We start from the raw sequence: 14,964 nt of genomic DNA, 5'->3' as shown, positions 1-14,964 counted from the left end.
GATGGGTTTAGGGACTAAATACGAATTGTGAGCTTTACCATTTTGAACACGACTATCACGAATAGATCAAAGTACTCCATAACTGTTGTTTTGGAATAGTTGACCCAAAATCTACTATCACACTGAGTTCATACAAAGAAAGCGACAATAAAGATCGCAACATAATAAATGTTTATCATTCAGTGGAATATCATGTGTTGAACATAACTTACTTTCAATTTATCAGTAAACTAAGTGATTGGTAATTGTTTTCCTTAGGTCCCGTCATATATTATATCACTCAATACACATGTCACAAGAAAATTACATTATCATGAAATACCTTGTAGGATGTCATAAAAATAAAGGTCGCAACATAATAAATGTTTATCATTCAGTGGAATATCATGTGTTGAACATAACTTACTTTCAATTTATCAGTAAAGTAAGTGATTGGTAATTGTTTTCCTTAGGTCACGTCATATATTATATCACTCAATACACATGTCACAGGAAAATTACATTATCATAAAATACCTTGTAGGATGTCATAAAAATGAAAAATAAAAAAATACAGACGCATTAAGTGCATGTAAGTACTGACTCTGTGGCGCAATGGTAGCGCGTCTGACTCCAGATCAGAAGGTTGCGTGTTCGAATCACGTCAGGGTCATTGAGGTCGGTGGGTTTAGGGACTAAATACGAATTGTGAGCTTTACCATTTTGAACAGGAAAATCATGAATAGATCAAAGTACTCCATAACTGTTGTTTTTGAATAGTTGACCCAAAATCTACTATCACACTGAATTCATACAAAGAAAGCGACAATAAAGGTCGCAACATAGTAAATGTTTATCATTCAGTGGAATATCATGTATTGAACATAACTTACTTTCAATTTATCAGTAAACTAAGTGATTGGTAATTGTTTTCCTTAGGTCACGTCATATATTATATCACTCAATACACATGTCACAGGAAAATTACATTATCATAAAATACCTTGTAGGATGACATAAAAACGAAAAACAAAAAAATACAGACGCATTAAGTGCATGTAAGTACTGACTCTGTGGCGCAATGGTAGCGCGTCTGACTCCAGATCAGAAGGTTTCGTGTTCGAATCACGTCAGGGTCATTGAGGTCGATGGGTTTAGGGACTAAATACGAATTGTGAGCTTTACCATTTTGAACACGAATAGATCAAAGTACTCCATAACTGTTGTTTTGGAATAGTTGACCCAAAATCTACTATCACACTGAATTCATACAAAGAAAGCGACAATAAAGGTCGCAACATAATAAATGTTTATCATTCAGTGGAATATCATGTGTTGAACATAACTTACTTTCAATTTATCAGTAAACTAAGTGATTGGTAATTGTTTTCCTTAGGTCACGTCATATATTAAATCACTCAATACACATGTCACAGGAAAATTACATTATCATAAAATACCTTGTAGGATGTCATAAAAATGAAAAATAAAAAAATACAGACGCATTAAGTGCATGTACTGTCTTTGTAGCGCAATGGTAGCGCGTCTGACTCCAGATCAGAAGGTTGCGTGTTCGAATCACGTCAGGGTCATTGAGGTCGATGGGTTTAGGGACTAAATACGAATTGTGAGCTTTACCATTTTGAACACGACTATCACGAATAGATCAAAGTACTCCATAACTGTTGTTTTGGAATAGTTGACCCAAAATCTACTATCACACTGAGTTCATACAAAGAAAGCGACAATAAAGACCGCAACATAATAAATGTTTATCATTCAGTGGAATATCATGTGTTGAACATAACTTACTTTCAATTTATCAGTAAACTAAGTGATTGGTAATTGTTTTCCTAAGGTCCCGTCATATATTATATCACTCAATACACATGTCACAAGAAAATTACATTATCATGAAATACCTTGTAGGATGTCATAAAAATAAAGGTCGCAACATAATAAATGTTTATCATTCAGTGGAATATCATGTGTTGAACATAACTTACTTTCAATTTATCAGTAAAGTAAGTGATTGGTAATTGTTTTCCTTAGGTCACGTCATATATTATATCACTCAATACACATGTCACAGGAAAATTACATTATCATAAAATACCTTGTAGGATGTCATAAAAATGAAAAATACCTTGTAGGATGTCATAAAAATGAAAAATAAAAAAATACAGACGCATTAAGTGCATGTAAGTACTGACTCTGTGGCGCAATGGTAGCGCGTCTGACTCCAGATCAGAAGGTTGCGTGTTCGAATCACGTCAGGGTCATTGAGGTCGGTGGGTTTAGGGACTAAATACGAATTGTGAGCTTTACCATTTTGAACAGGAAAATCATGAATAGATCAAAGTACTCCATAACTGTTGTTTTTGAATAGTTGACCCAAAATCTACTATCACACTGAATTCATACAAAGAAAGCGACAATAAAGGTCGCAACATAGTAAATGTTTATCATTCAGTGGAATATCATGTATTGAACATAACTTACTTTCAATTTATCAGTAAACTAAGTGATTGGTAATTGTTTTCCTTAGGTCACGTCATATATTATATCACTCAATACACATGTCACAGGAAAATTACATTATCATAAAATACCTTGTAGGATGTCATAAAAATGAAAAATAAAAAAATACAGACGTATTAAGTGCATGTACTGACTCTGTAGCGCAATGGTAGCGCGTCTGACTCCAGATCAGAAGGTTGCGTGTTCGAATCACGTCAGGGTCATTGAGGTCGATGGGTTTAGGGACTAAATACGAATTGTGAGCTTTACCATTTTGAACACGAATAGATCAAAGTACTCCATAACTGTTGTTTTGGAATAGTTGACCCAAAATCTACTATCACACTGAATTCATACAAAGAAAGCGACAATAAAGGTCCCAACATAATAAATGTTTATCATTCAGTGGAATATCATGTGTTGAACATAACTTACTTTCAATTTATCAGTAAACTAAGTGATTGGTAATTGTTTTCCTTAGGTCACGTCATATATTATATCACTCAATACACATGTCACAGGAAAATTACATTTTCATAAAATACCTTGTAGGATGTCATAAAAATGAAAAATAAAAAAATACAGACGCATTAAGTGCATGTAAGTACTGACTCTGTGGCGCAATGGTAGCGCGTCTGACTCCAGATCAGAAGGTTGCGTGTTCGAATCACGTCAGTGTCATTGAGGTGGATGGGTTTAGGGACTAAATATGAATTGTGAGCTTTACCATTTTGAACAGGAAAATCATGAATAGATCAAAGTACTCCATAACTGTTGTTTTTGAATAGTTGACCCAAAATCTACTATCACACTGAATTCATACAAAGAAAGCGACAATAAAGGTCGCAACATAGTAAATGTTTATTATTCAGTGGAATATCATGTATTGAACATAACTTACTTTCAATTTATCAGTAAACTAAGTGATTGGTAATTGTTTTCCTTAGGTCACGTCATATATTATATCACTCAATACACATGTCACAGGAAAATTACATTATCATAAAATACCTTGTAGGATGTCATAAAAATGAAAAATAAAAAAATACAGACGCATTAAGTGCATGTACTGACTTTGTAGCGCAATGGTAGCGCGTCTGACTCCAGATCAGAAGGTTGCGTGTTCGAATCACGTCAGGGTTATTGAGGTCGATGGGTTTAGGGACTAAATACGAATTGTGAGCTTTACCATTTTGAACACGACTATCACGAATAGATCCAAGTACTCCATAACTGTTGTTTTGGAATAGTTGACCCAAAATCTACTATCACACTGAGTTCATACAAAGAAAGCGACAATAAAGATCGCAACATAATAAATGTTTATCATTCAGTGGAATATCATGTGTTGAACATAACTTACTTTCAATTTATCAGTAAACTAAGTGATTGGTAATTGTTTTCCTAAGGTCCCGTCATATATTATATCACTCAATACACATGTCACAAGAAAATTACATTATCATGAAATACCTTGTAGGATGTCATAAAAATAAAGGTCGCAACATAATAAATGTTTATCATTCAGTGGAATATCATGTGTTGAACATAACTTACTTTCAATTTATCAGTAAAGTAAGTGATTGGTAATTGTTTTCCTTAGGTTACGTCATATATTATATCACTCAATACACATGTCACAGGAAAATTACATTATCATAAAATACCTTGTAGGATGTCATAAAAATGAAAAATAAAAAAATACAGACGCATTAAGTGCATGTAAGTACTGACTCTGTGGCGCAATGGTAGCGCGTCTGACTCCAGATCAGAAGGTTGCGTGTTCGAATCACGTCAGGGTCATTGAGGTGGATGGGTTTAGGGACTAAATACGAATTGTGAGCTTTACCATTTTGAACAGGAAAATCATGAATAGATCAAAGTACTCCATAACTGTTGTTTTTGAATAGTTGACCCAAAATCTACTATCACACTGAATTCATACAAAGAAAGCGACAATAAAGGTCGCAACATAGTAAATGTTTATCATTCAGTGGAATATCATGTATTGAACATAACTTACTTTCAATTTATCAGTAAACTAAGTGATTGGTAATTGTTTTCCTTAGGTCACGTCATATATTATATCACTCAATACACATGTCACAGGAAAATTACATTATCATAAAATACCTTGTAGGATGTCATAAAAATGAAAAATAAAAAAATACAGACGCATTAAGTGCATGTACTGACTCTGTAGCGCAATGGTAGCGCGTCTGACTCCAGATCAGAAGGTTGCGTGTTCGAATCACGTCAGGGTCATTGAGGTCGATGGGTTTAGGGACTAAATACGAATTGTGAGCTTTACCATTTTGAACACGACTATCACGAATAGATCAAAGTACTCCATAACTGTTGTTTTGGAATAGTTGACCCAAAATATACTATCACACTGAGTTCATACAAAGAAAGCGACAATAAAGATCGCAACATAATAAATGTTTATCATTCAGTGGAATATCATGTGTTGAACATAACTTACTTTCAATTTATCAGTAAACTAAGTGATTTGTAATTGTTTTCCTAAGGTCCCGTCATATATTATATCACTCAATACACATGTCACAAGAAAATTACATTATCATGAAATACCTTGTAGGATGTCATAAAAATAAAGGTCGCAACATAATAAATGTTTATCATTCAGTGGAATATCATGTGTTGAACATAACTTACTTTCAATTTATCAGTAAAGTAAGTGATTGGTAATTGTTTTCCTTAGGTCACGTCATATATTATATCACTCAATACACATGTCACAGGAAAATTACATTATCATAAAATACCTTGTAGGATGTCATAAAAATGAAAAATAAAAAAATACAGACGCATTAAGTGCATGTAAGTACTGACTCTGTGGCGCAATGGTAGCGCGTCTGACTCCAGATCAGAAGGTTTCGTGTTCGAATCACGTCAGGGTCATTGAGGTCAGTGGGTTTAGGGACTAAATACGAATTGTGAGCTTTACCATTTTGAACAGGAAAATCATGAATAGATCAAAGTACTCCATAACTGTTGTTTTTGAATAGTTGACCCAAAATCTACTATCACACTGAATTCATACAAAGAAAGCGACAATAAAGGTCGCAACATAGTAAATGTTTATCATTCAGTGGAATATCATGTATTGAACATAACTTACTTTCAATTTATCAGTAAACTAAGTGATTGGTAATTGTTTTCCTTAGGTCACGTCATATATTATATCACTCAATACACATGTCACAGGAAAATTACATTATCATAAAATACCTTGTAGGATGTCATAAAAATGAAAAATAAAAAAATACAGACGCATTAAGTGCATGTAAGTACTGACTCTGTGGCGCAATGGTAGCGCGTCTGACTCCAGATCAGAAGGTTTCGTGTTCGAATCACGTCAGGGTCATTGAGGTCAGTGGGTTTAGGGACTAAATACGAATTGTGAGCTTTACCATTTTGAACAGGAAAATCATGAATAGATCAAAGTACTCCATAACTGTTGTTTTTGAATAGTTGACCCAAAATCTACTATCACACTGAATTCATACAAAGAAAGCGACAATAAAGGTCGCAACATAGTAAATGTTTATCATTCAGTGGAATATCATGTATTGAACATAACTTACTTTCAATTTATCAGTAAACTAAGTGATTGGTAATTGTTTTCCTTAGGTCACGTCATATATTATATCACTCAATACACATGTCACAGGAAAATTACATTATCATAAAATACCTTGTAGGATGTCATAAAAATGAAAAATAAAAAAATACAGACGCATTAAGTGCATGTACTGACTCTGTAGCGCAATGGTAGCGCGTCTGACTCCAGATCAGAAGGTTGCGTGTTCGAATCACGTCAGGGTCATTGAGGTCGATGGGTTTAGGGACTAAATACGAATTGTGAGCTTTACCATTTTGAACACGACTATCACGAATAGATCAAAGTACTCCATAACTGTTGTTTTGGAATAGTTGACCCAAAATATACTATCACACTGAGTTCATACAAAGAAAGCGACAATAAAGATCGCAACATAATAAATGTTTATCATTCAGTGGAATATCATGTGTTGAACATAACTTACTTTCAATTTATCAGTAAACTAAGTGATTTGTAATTGTTTTCCTAAGGTCCCGTCATATATTATATCACTCAATACACATGTCACAAGAAAATTACATTATCATGAAATACCTTGTAGGATGTCATAAAAATAAAGGTCGCAACATAATAAATGTTTATCATTCAGTGGAATATCATGTGTTGAACATAACTTACTTTCAATTTATCAGTAAAGTAAGTGATTGGTAATTGTTTTCCTTAGGTCACGTCATATATTATATCACTCAATACACATGTCACAGGAAAATTACATTATCATAAAATACCTTGTAGGATGTCATAAAAATGAAAAATAAAAAAATACAGACGCATTAAGTGCATGTAAGTACTGACTCTGTGGCGCAATGGTAGCGCGTCTGACTCCAGATCAGAAGGTTTCGTGTTCGAATCACGTCAGGGTCATTGAGGTCAGTGGGTTTAGGGACTAAATACGAATTGTGAGCTTTACCATTTTGAACAGGAAAATCATGAATAGATCAAAGTACTCCATAACTGTTGTTTTTGAATAGTTGACCCAAAATCTACTATCACACTGAATTCATACAAAGAAAGCGACAATAAAGGTCGCAACATAGTAAATGTTTATCATTCAGTGGAATATCATGTATTGAACATAACTTACTTTCAATTTATCAGTAAACTAAGTGATTGGTAATTGTTTTCCTTAGGTCACGTCATATATTATATCACTCAATACACATGTCACAGGAAAATTACATTATCATAAAATACCTTGTAGGATGTCATAAAAATGAAAAATAAAAAAATACAGACGCATTAAGTGCATGTAAGTACTGACTCTGTGGCGCAATGGTAGCGCGTCTGACTCCAGATCAGAAGGTTGCGTGTTCGAATCACGTCAGTGTCATTGAGGTGGATGGGTTTAGGGACTAAATACGAATTGTGAGCTTTACCATTTTGAACAGGAAAATCATGAATAGATCAAAGTACTCCATAACTGTTGTTTTTGAATAGTTGACCCAAAATCTACTATCACACTGAATTCATACAAAGAAAGCGACAATAAAGGTCGCAACATAGTAAATGTTTATCATTCAGTGGAATATCATGTATTGAACATAACTTACTTTCAATTTATCAGTAAACTAAGTGATTGGTAATTGTTTTCCTTAGGTCACGTCATATATTATATCACTCAATACACATGTCACAGGAAAATTACATTATCATAAAATACCTTGTAGGATGTCATAAAAATGAAAAATAAAAAAATACAGACGCATTAAGTGCATGTACTGACTTTGTAGCGCAATGGTAGCGCGTCTGACTCCAGATCAGAAGGTTGCGTGTTCGAATCACGTCAGGGTTATTGAGGTCGATGGGTTTAGGGACTAAATACGAATTGTGAGCTTTACCATTTTGAACACGACTATCACGAATAGATCCAAGTACTCCATAACTGTTGTTTTGGAATAGTTGACCCAAAATCTACTATCACACTGAGTTCATACAAAGAAAGCGACAATAAAGATCGCAACATAATAAATGTTTATCATTCAGTGGAATATCATGTGTTGAACATAACTTACTTTCAATTTATCAGTAAACTAAGTGATTGGTAATTGTTTTCCTAAGGTCCCGTCATATATTATATCACTCAATACACATGTCACAAGAAAATTACATTATCATGAAATACCTTGTAGGATGTCATAAAAATAAAGGTCGCAACATAATAAATGTTTATCATTCAGTGGAATATCATGTGTTGAACATAACTTACTTTCAATTTATCAGTAAAGTAAGTGATTGGTAATTGTTTTCCTTAGGTTACGTCATATATTATATCACTCAATACACATGTCACAGGAAAATTACATTATCATAAAATACCTTGTAGGATGTCATAAAAATGAAAAATAAAAAAATACAGACGCATTAAGTGCATGTAAGTACTGACTCTGTGGCGCAATGGTAGCGCGTCTGACTCCAGATCAGAAGGTTGCGTGTTCGAATCACGTCAGGGTCATTGAGGTGGATGGGTTTAGGGACTAAATACGAATTGTGAGCTTTACCATTTTGAACAGGAAAATCATGAATAGATCAAAGTACTCCATAACTGTTGTTTTTGAATAGTTGACCCAAAATCTACTATCACACTGAATTCATACAAAGAAAGCGACAATAAAGGTCGCAACATAGTAAATGTTTATCATTCAGTGGAATATCATGTATTGAACATAACTTACTTTCAATTTATCAGTAAACTAAGTGATTGGTAATTGTTTTCCTTAGGTCACGTCATATATTATATCACTCAATACACATGTCACAGGAAAATTACATTATCATAAAATACCTTGTAGGATGTCATAAAAATGAAAAATAAAAAAATACAGACGCATTAAGTGCATGTACTGACTCTGTAGCGCAATGGTAGCGCGTCTGACTCCAGATCAGAAGGTTGCGTGTTCGAATCACGTCAGGGTCATTGAGGTCGATGGGTTTAGGGACTAAATACGAATTGTGAGCTTTACCATTTTGAACACGACTATCACGAATAGATCAAAGTACTCCATAACTGTTGTTTTGGAATAGTTGACCCAAAATATACTATCACACTGAGTTCATACAAAGAAAGCGACAATAAAGATCGCAACATAATAAATGTTTATCATTCAGTGGAATATCATGTGTTGAACATAACTTACTTTCAATTTATCAGTAAACTAAGTGATTTGTAATTGTTTTCCTAAGGTCCCGTCATATATTATATCACTCAATACACATGTCACAAGAAAATTACATTATCATGAAATACCTTGTAGGATGTCATAAAAATAAAGGTCGCAACATAATAAATGTTTATCATTCAGTGGAATATCATGTGTTGAACATAACTTACTTTCAATTTATCAGTAAAGTAAGTGATTGGTAATTGTTTTCCTTAGGTCACGTCATATATTATATCACTCAATACACATGTCACAGGAAAATTACATTATCATAAAATACCTTGTAGGATGTCATAAAAATGAAAAATAAAAAAATACAGACGCATTAAGTGCATGTAAGTACTGACTCTGTGGCGCAATGGTAGCGCGTCTGACTCCAGATCAGAAGGTTTCGTGTTCGAATCACGTCAGGGTCATTGAGGTCAGTGGGTTTAGGGACTAAATACGAATTGTGAGCTTTACCATTTTGAACAGGAAAATCATGAATAGATCAAAGTACTCCATAACTGTTGTTTTTGAATAGTTGACCCAAAATCTACTATCACACTGAATTCATACAAAGAAAGCGACAATAAAGGTCGCAACATAGTAAATGTTTATCATTCAGTGGAATATCATGTATTGAACATAACTTACTTTCAATTTATCAGTAAACTAAGTGATTGGTAATTGTTTTCCTTAGGTCACGTCATATATTATATCACTCAATACACATGTCACAGGAAAATTACATTATCATAAAATACCTTGTAGGATGTCATAAAAATGAAAAATAAAAAAATACAGACGCATTAAGTGCATGTAAGTACTGACTCTGTGGCGCAATGGTAGCGCGTCTGACTCCAGATCAGAAGGTTTCGTGTTCGAATCACGTCAGGGTCATTGAGGTCAGTGGGTTTAGGGACTAAATACGAATTGTGAGCTTTACCATTTTGAACAGGAAAATCATGAATAGATCAAAGTACTCCATAACTGTTGTTTTTGAATAGTTGACCCAAAATCTACTATCACACTGAATTCATACAAAGAAAGCGACAATAAAGGTCGCAACATAGTAAATGTTTATCATTCAGTGGAATATCATGTATTGAACATAACTTACTTTCAATTTATCAGTAAACTAAGTGATTGGTAATTGTTTTCCTTAGGTCACGTCATATATTATATCACTCAATACACATGTCACAGGAAAATTACATTATCATAAAATACCTTGTAGGATGTCATAAAAATGAAAAATAAAAAAATACAGACGCATTAAGTGCATGTACTGACTCTGTAGCGCAATGGTATCGCGTCTGACTCCAGATCAGTAGGTTGCGTGTTCGAATCACGTCAGGGTCATTGAGGTCGATGGGTTTAGGGACTAAATACGAATTGTAAGCTTTCCCATTTTGAACACGACTATCACGAATAGATCAAAGTACTCCATAACTGTTGTTTTGGAATAGTTGACCCAAAATCTACTATCACACTGAGTTCATACAAAGAAAGCGACAATAAAGATCGCAACATAATAAATGTTTATCATTCAGTGGAATATCATGTGTTGAACACAACTTACTTTCAATTTATCAGTAAACTAAGTGATTGGTAATTGTTTTCCTTAGGTCACGTCATATATTATATCACTCAATACACATGTCACAAGAAAATTACATTATCATGAAATACCTTGTAGGATGTCATAAAAATAAAGGTCGCAACATAATAAATGTTTATCATTCAGTGGAATATCATGTGTTGAACATAACTTACTTTCAATTTATCAGTAAAGTAAGTGATTGGTAATTGTTTTCCTTAGGTCACGTCATATATTATATCACTCAATACACATGTCACAGGAAAATTACATTATCATAAAATACCTTGTAGGATGTCATAAAAATGAAAAATAAAAAAATACAGACGCATTAAGTGCATGTAAGTACTGACTCTGTGGCGCAATGGTAGCGCGTCTGACTCCAGATCAGAAGGTTTCGTGTTCGAATCACGTCAGGGTCATTGAGGTCAGTGGGTTTAGGGACTAAATACGAATTGTGAGCTTTACCATTTTGAACAGGAAAATCATGAATAGATCAAAGTACTCCATAACTGTTGTTTTTGAATAGTTGACCCAAAATCTACTATCACACTGAATTCATACAAAGAAAGCGACAATAAAGGTCGCAACATAGTAAATGTTTATCATTCAGTGGAATATCATGTATTGAACATAACTTACTTTCAATTTATCAGTAAACTAAGTGATTGGTAATTGTTTTCCTTAGGTCACGTCATATATTATATCACTCAATACACATGTCACAGGAAAATTACATTATCATAAAATACCTTGTAGGATGTCATAAAAATGAAAAATAAAAAAATACAGACGCATTAAGTGCATGTACTGACTCTGTAGCGCAATGGTATCGCGTCTGACTCCAGATCAGAAGGTTGCGTGTTCGAATCACGTCAGGGTCATTGAGGTCGATGGGTTTAGGGACTAAATACGAATTGTAAGCTTTCCCATTTTGAACACGACTATCACGAATAGATCAAAGTACTCCATAACTGTTGTTTTGGAATAGTTGACCCAAAATCTACTATCACACTGAGTTCATACAAAGAAAGCGACAATAAAGATCGCAACATAATAAATGTTTATCATTCAGTGGAATATCATGTGTTGAACACAACTTACTTTCAATTTATCAGTAAACTAAGTGATTGGTAATTGTTTTCCTTAGGTCACGTCATATATTATATCACTCAATACACATGTCACAAGAAAATTACATTATCATGAAATACCTTGTAGGATGTCATAAAAATAAAGGTCGCAACATAATAAATGTTTATCATTCAGTGGAATATCATGTGTTGAACATAACTTACTTTCAATTTATCAGTAAACTAAGTGATTGGTAATTGTTTTCCTTAGGTCACGTCATATATTATATCACTCAATACACATGTCACAGGAAAATTACATTATCATAAAATACCCTGTAGGATGTCATAGAAATAAAGGTCGCAACATAATAAATGTTAATCATTCAGTGGAATATCATGTGTTGAACATAACTTACTTTCAATTTATCAGTAAAGTAAGTGATTGGTAATTGTTTTCCTTAGGTCACGTCATATATTATATCACTCAATACACATGGTCACAGGAAAATTACATTATCATAAAATACCTTGTAGGATGTCATTAAAATGAAAAATAAAAAAATACAGACGCATTAAGTGCATGTAAGTACTGACTCTGTGGCGCAATGGTAGCGCGTCTGACTCCAGATCAGAAGGTTGCGTGTTCGAATCACGTCAGGGTCATTGAGGTCGATGGGTTTAGGGACTAAATACGAATTGTGAGCTTTACCATTTTGAACAGGAATAGATCAAAGTACTCCATAACTGTTGTTTTTGAATAGTTGACCCAAAATCTACTATCACACTGAATTCATACAAAGAAAGCGACAATAAAGGTCGCAACATAGTAAATGTTTATCATTCAGTGGAATATCATGTATTGAACATAACTTACTTTCAATTTATCAGTAAACTAAGTGATTGGTAATTGTTTTCCTTAGATCACGTCATATATTATATCACTCAATACACATGTCACAGGAAAATTACATTATCATAGAATACCTTGTAGGATGTCATAAAAATAAAGGTCGCAACATAATAAATGTTTATCATTCAGTGGAATATCATGTGTTGAACATAACTTACTTTCAAAATATCAGTAAAGTAAGTGATTGGTAATTGTTTTCCTTAGGTCACGTCATATATTATATCACTCAATACACATGTCACAGGAAAATTACATTAACATAAAATACCTTGTAGGATGTCATAAAAATGAAAAACAAAAAAATACAGACGCATTAAGTGCATGTAAGTACTGACTCTGTGGCGCAATGGTAGCGCGTCTGACTCCAGATCAGAAGGTTGCGTGTTCGAATCACGTCAGGGTCATTGAGGTCGATGGGTTTAGGGACTGAATACGAATTGTGAGATTTACCATTTTGAACACGACTATCACGAATAGATCAAAGTACTCCATAACTGTTGTTTTTGGAATAGTTGACCCAAAATCTGCTATCACACTGAATTCATATAAAGAAAGCGACAATAAAGGTCGCAACATAATAAATGTTTATCATTCAGTGGAATATCATGTGTTGAACATAACATACTTTCAATTTATCAGTAAAGTAAGTGATTGGTAATTGTTTTCCTTAGGTCACGTCATATATTATATCACTCAATACACATGTCACAGGAAAATTACATTATCATAAAATACCTTGTAGGATGTCATAAAAATGAAAAATAAAAAAATGCAGATGCATTAAGTGCATGTAAGTACTGACTCTGTGGCGCAATGGTAGCGCGTCTGACTCCAGATCAGAAGGTTGCGTGTTCGAATCATATCAGGGTCATTGAGGTCGATGGGTTTAGGGACTAAATACGAATTGTGAGCTTTACCATTTTGAACAGGAATATCATGAATAGATCAAAGTACTCCATAACTGTTGTTTTTGAATAGTTGACCCAAAATCTACTATCACACTGAATTCATACAAAGAAAGAGACAATAAAGGTCGCAACATAGTAAATGTTTATCATTCAGTGGAATATCATGTGTTGAACATAACTTACTTTCAATTTATCAGTAAACTAAGTGATTGGTAATTGTTTTCCTTAGGTCACGTCATATATTATATCACTCAATACACATGTCACAGGAAAATTACATTATCATAAAATACCTTGTAGGATGTCATAAAAATGAAAAATAAAAAAATGCAGATGCATTAAGTATATGTATGTACTGACTCTGTGGTGCAATGGTAGCGCGTCTGACTCCAGATCAGAAGGTTGCGTGTTCGAATCACGGCAGGGTCATTGAGGTCGATGGGTTTAGGGACTGAATACGAATTGTGAGATTTACCATTTTGAACACGACTATCACGAATAGATCAAAGTACTCCATAACTGTTGTTTTGGAATAGTTGACCCAAAATCTACTATCACACTGAATTCATACAAAGAAAGCGACAATAAAGGTCGCAACATAGTAAATGTTTATCATTCAGTGGAATACCATGTGTTGAACATAACTTACTTTCAATTTATCAGTAAACTAAGTGATTGGTAATTGTTTTCCTTAGGTCACGTCATATATTATATCACTCAATACACATGTCACAGGGAAATTACATTATCATAAAATACCTTGTCGGATGTCATAAAAATAAAAAATAAAAACATACAGACGCATTAAGTGCATGTACTGACTCTGTAGCGCAATGGTAGAGCGTCTGACTCCAGATCAGAAGGTTGCGAGTTCGAATCACGTCAGGGTCATTAAGGCCGATGGGTTTAGGGACTAAAAGCGAATTGTGAGCTTAACAATTTTGAATAGGAATATCATGAATAGATCAAAGTACTCCATAACTGATGTTTTGGAATAGTTGACCCAAAATCTACAATCACACTGAATCCATACAAAGAAAGCGACAATAAAGGTCGCAACATAGTAAATGTTTATCATTCAGAGCAATATCATGTGTTGAACATAACTTACTTTCAATTTATCAGTAAACTAAGTGATTGGTAATTATTTTCCTTAGGTCACGTCATATATTATATCACTCA

At 33.8% G+C, this 14,964-nt stretch overlaps 27 non-coding genes across 27 annotated transcripts; all 27 read left to right on the top strand.

The window, feature by feature from the left end:
- The first annotated feature begins 580 nt into the window (after nucleotides 1-580).
- TRNAW-CCA (transfer RNA tryptophan (anticodon CCA)) lies at nucleotides 581-652 on the top strand. The gene has a single exon. It is a non-coding gene; the product is annotated as a tRNA-Trp (tRNA).
- A 394-nt stretch (nucleotides 653-1,046) lies between these two features.
- TRNAW-CCA (transfer RNA tryptophan (anticodon CCA)) lies at nucleotides 1,047-1,118 on the top strand. Its single transcript has one exon. It is a non-coding gene; the product is annotated as a tRNA-Trp (tRNA).
- Nucleotides 1,119-1,499: 381 nt separating this feature from the next.
- Nucleotides 1,500-1,571, top strand: TRNAW-CCA (transfer RNA tryptophan (anticodon CCA)). The gene has a single exon. It is a non-coding gene; the product is annotated as a tRNA-Trp (tRNA).
- A 618-nt stretch (nucleotides 1,572-2,189) lies between these two features.
- TRNAW-CCA (transfer RNA tryptophan (anticodon CCA)) lies at nucleotides 2,190-2,261 on the top strand. The gene has a single exon. It is a non-coding gene; the product is annotated as a tRNA-Trp (tRNA).
- A 390-nt stretch (nucleotides 2,262-2,651) lies between these two features.
- Nucleotides 2,652-2,723, top strand: TRNAW-CCA (transfer RNA tryptophan (anticodon CCA)). The gene has a single exon. It is a non-coding gene; the product is annotated as a tRNA-Trp (tRNA).
- A 385-nt stretch (nucleotides 2,724-3,108) lies between these two features.
- TRNAW-CCA (transfer RNA tryptophan (anticodon CCA)) lies at nucleotides 3,109-3,180 on the top strand. The gene has a single exon. It is a non-coding gene; the product is annotated as a tRNA-Trp (tRNA).
- A 390-nt stretch (nucleotides 3,181-3,570) lies between these two features.
- Nucleotides 3,571-3,642, top strand: TRNAW-CCA (transfer RNA tryptophan (anticodon CCA)). Its single transcript has one exon. It is a non-coding gene; the product is annotated as a tRNA-Trp (tRNA).
- Nucleotides 3,643-4,230: 588 nt separating this feature from the next.
- TRNAW-CCA (transfer RNA tryptophan (anticodon CCA)) lies at nucleotides 4,231-4,302 on the top strand. The gene has a single exon. It is a non-coding gene; the product is annotated as a tRNA-Trp (tRNA).
- Nucleotides 4,303-4,692: 390 nt separating this feature from the next.
- Nucleotides 4,693-4,764, top strand: TRNAW-CCA (transfer RNA tryptophan (anticodon CCA)). The gene has a single exon. It is a non-coding gene; the product is annotated as a tRNA-Trp (tRNA).
- A 588-nt stretch (nucleotides 4,765-5,352) lies between these two features.
- On the top strand, nucleotides 5,353-5,424 carry TRNAW-CCA (transfer RNA tryptophan (anticodon CCA)). The gene has a single exon. It is a non-coding gene; the product is annotated as a tRNA-Trp (tRNA).
- A 394-nt stretch (nucleotides 5,425-5,818) lies between these two features.
- Nucleotides 5,819-5,890, top strand: TRNAW-CCA (transfer RNA tryptophan (anticodon CCA)). Its single transcript has one exon. It is a non-coding gene; the product is annotated as a tRNA-Trp (tRNA).
- Nucleotides 5,891-6,280: 390 nt separating this feature from the next.
- TRNAW-CCA (transfer RNA tryptophan (anticodon CCA)) lies at nucleotides 6,281-6,352 on the top strand. The gene has a single exon. It is a non-coding gene; the product is annotated as a tRNA-Trp (tRNA).
- A 588-nt stretch (nucleotides 6,353-6,940) lies between these two features.
- Nucleotides 6,941-7,012, top strand: TRNAW-CCA (transfer RNA tryptophan (anticodon CCA)). Its single transcript has one exon. It is a non-coding gene; the product is annotated as a tRNA-Trp (tRNA).
- Nucleotides 7,013-7,406: 394 nt separating this feature from the next.
- TRNAW-CCA (transfer RNA tryptophan (anticodon CCA)) lies at nucleotides 7,407-7,478 on the top strand. Its single transcript has one exon. It is a non-coding gene; the product is annotated as a tRNA-Trp (tRNA).
- A 390-nt stretch (nucleotides 7,479-7,868) lies between these two features.
- Nucleotides 7,869-7,940, top strand: TRNAW-CCA (transfer RNA tryptophan (anticodon CCA)). The gene has a single exon. It is a non-coding gene; the product is annotated as a tRNA-Trp (tRNA).
- A 588-nt stretch (nucleotides 7,941-8,528) lies between these two features.
- On the top strand, nucleotides 8,529-8,600 carry TRNAW-CCA (transfer RNA tryptophan (anticodon CCA)). The gene has a single exon. It is a non-coding gene; the product is annotated as a tRNA-Trp (tRNA).
- A 390-nt stretch (nucleotides 8,601-8,990) lies between these two features.
- On the top strand, nucleotides 8,991-9,062 carry TRNAW-CCA (transfer RNA tryptophan (anticodon CCA)). The gene has a single exon. It is a non-coding gene; the product is annotated as a tRNA-Trp (tRNA).
- A 588-nt stretch (nucleotides 9,063-9,650) lies between these two features.
- Nucleotides 9,651-9,722, top strand: TRNAW-CCA (transfer RNA tryptophan (anticodon CCA)). Its single transcript has one exon. It is a non-coding gene; the product is annotated as a tRNA-Trp (tRNA).
- A 394-nt stretch (nucleotides 9,723-10,116) lies between these two features.
- On the top strand, nucleotides 10,117-10,188 carry TRNAW-CCA (transfer RNA tryptophan (anticodon CCA)). Its single transcript has one exon. It is a non-coding gene; the product is annotated as a tRNA-Trp (tRNA).
- Nucleotides 10,189-10,578: 390 nt separating this feature from the next.
- Nucleotides 10,579-10,650, top strand: TRNAW-CCA (transfer RNA tryptophan (anticodon CCA)). Its single transcript has one exon. It is a non-coding gene; the product is annotated as a tRNA-Trp (tRNA).
- A 588-nt stretch (nucleotides 10,651-11,238) lies between these two features.
- On the top strand, nucleotides 11,239-11,310 carry TRNAW-CCA (transfer RNA tryptophan (anticodon CCA)). The gene has a single exon. It is a non-coding gene; the product is annotated as a tRNA-Trp (tRNA).
- A 390-nt stretch (nucleotides 11,311-11,700) lies between these two features.
- On the top strand, nucleotides 11,701-11,772 carry TRNAW-CCA (transfer RNA tryptophan (anticodon CCA)). Its single transcript has one exon. It is a non-coding gene; the product is annotated as a tRNA-Trp (tRNA).
- A 783-nt stretch (nucleotides 11,773-12,555) lies between these two features.
- TRNAW-CCA (transfer RNA tryptophan (anticodon CCA)) lies at nucleotides 12,556-12,627 on the top strand. The gene has a single exon. It is a non-coding gene; the product is annotated as a tRNA-Trp (tRNA).
- Nucleotides 12,628-13,206: 579 nt separating this feature from the next.
- Nucleotides 13,207-13,278, top strand: TRNAW-CCA (transfer RNA tryptophan (anticodon CCA)). The gene has a single exon. It is a non-coding gene; the product is annotated as a tRNA-Trp (tRNA).
- A 395-nt stretch (nucleotides 13,279-13,673) lies between these two features.
- On the top strand, nucleotides 13,674-13,745 carry TRNAW-CCA (transfer RNA tryptophan (anticodon CCA)). The gene has a single exon. It is a non-coding gene; the product is annotated as a tRNA-Trp (tRNA).
- A 394-nt stretch (nucleotides 13,746-14,139) lies between these two features.
- On the top strand, nucleotides 14,140-14,211 carry TRNAW-CCA (transfer RNA tryptophan (anticodon CCA)). Its single transcript has one exon. It is a non-coding gene; the product is annotated as a tRNA-Trp (tRNA).
- A 390-nt stretch (nucleotides 14,212-14,601) lies between these two features.
- Nucleotides 14,602-14,673, top strand: TRNAW-CCA (transfer RNA tryptophan (anticodon CCA)). Its single transcript has one exon. It is a non-coding gene; the product is annotated as a tRNA-Trp (tRNA).
- Nucleotides 14,674-14,964: the final 291 nt, after the last annotated feature.

The sequence above is a fragment of the Saccoglossus kowalevskii genome, chromosome 17 (genome assembly GCF_978046115.1).
Source record: "Saccoglossus kowalevskii chromosome 17, keSacKowa6.1, whole genome shotgun sequence".
Lineage (NCBI taxonomy): Eukaryota > Metazoa > Hemichordata > Enteropneusta > Harrimaniidae > Saccoglossus > Saccoglossus kowalevskii.
The sequence above is the reverse complement of the archived record's forward strand: the minus strand, read 5'-3'. Positions and strand labels throughout refer to the sequence as shown.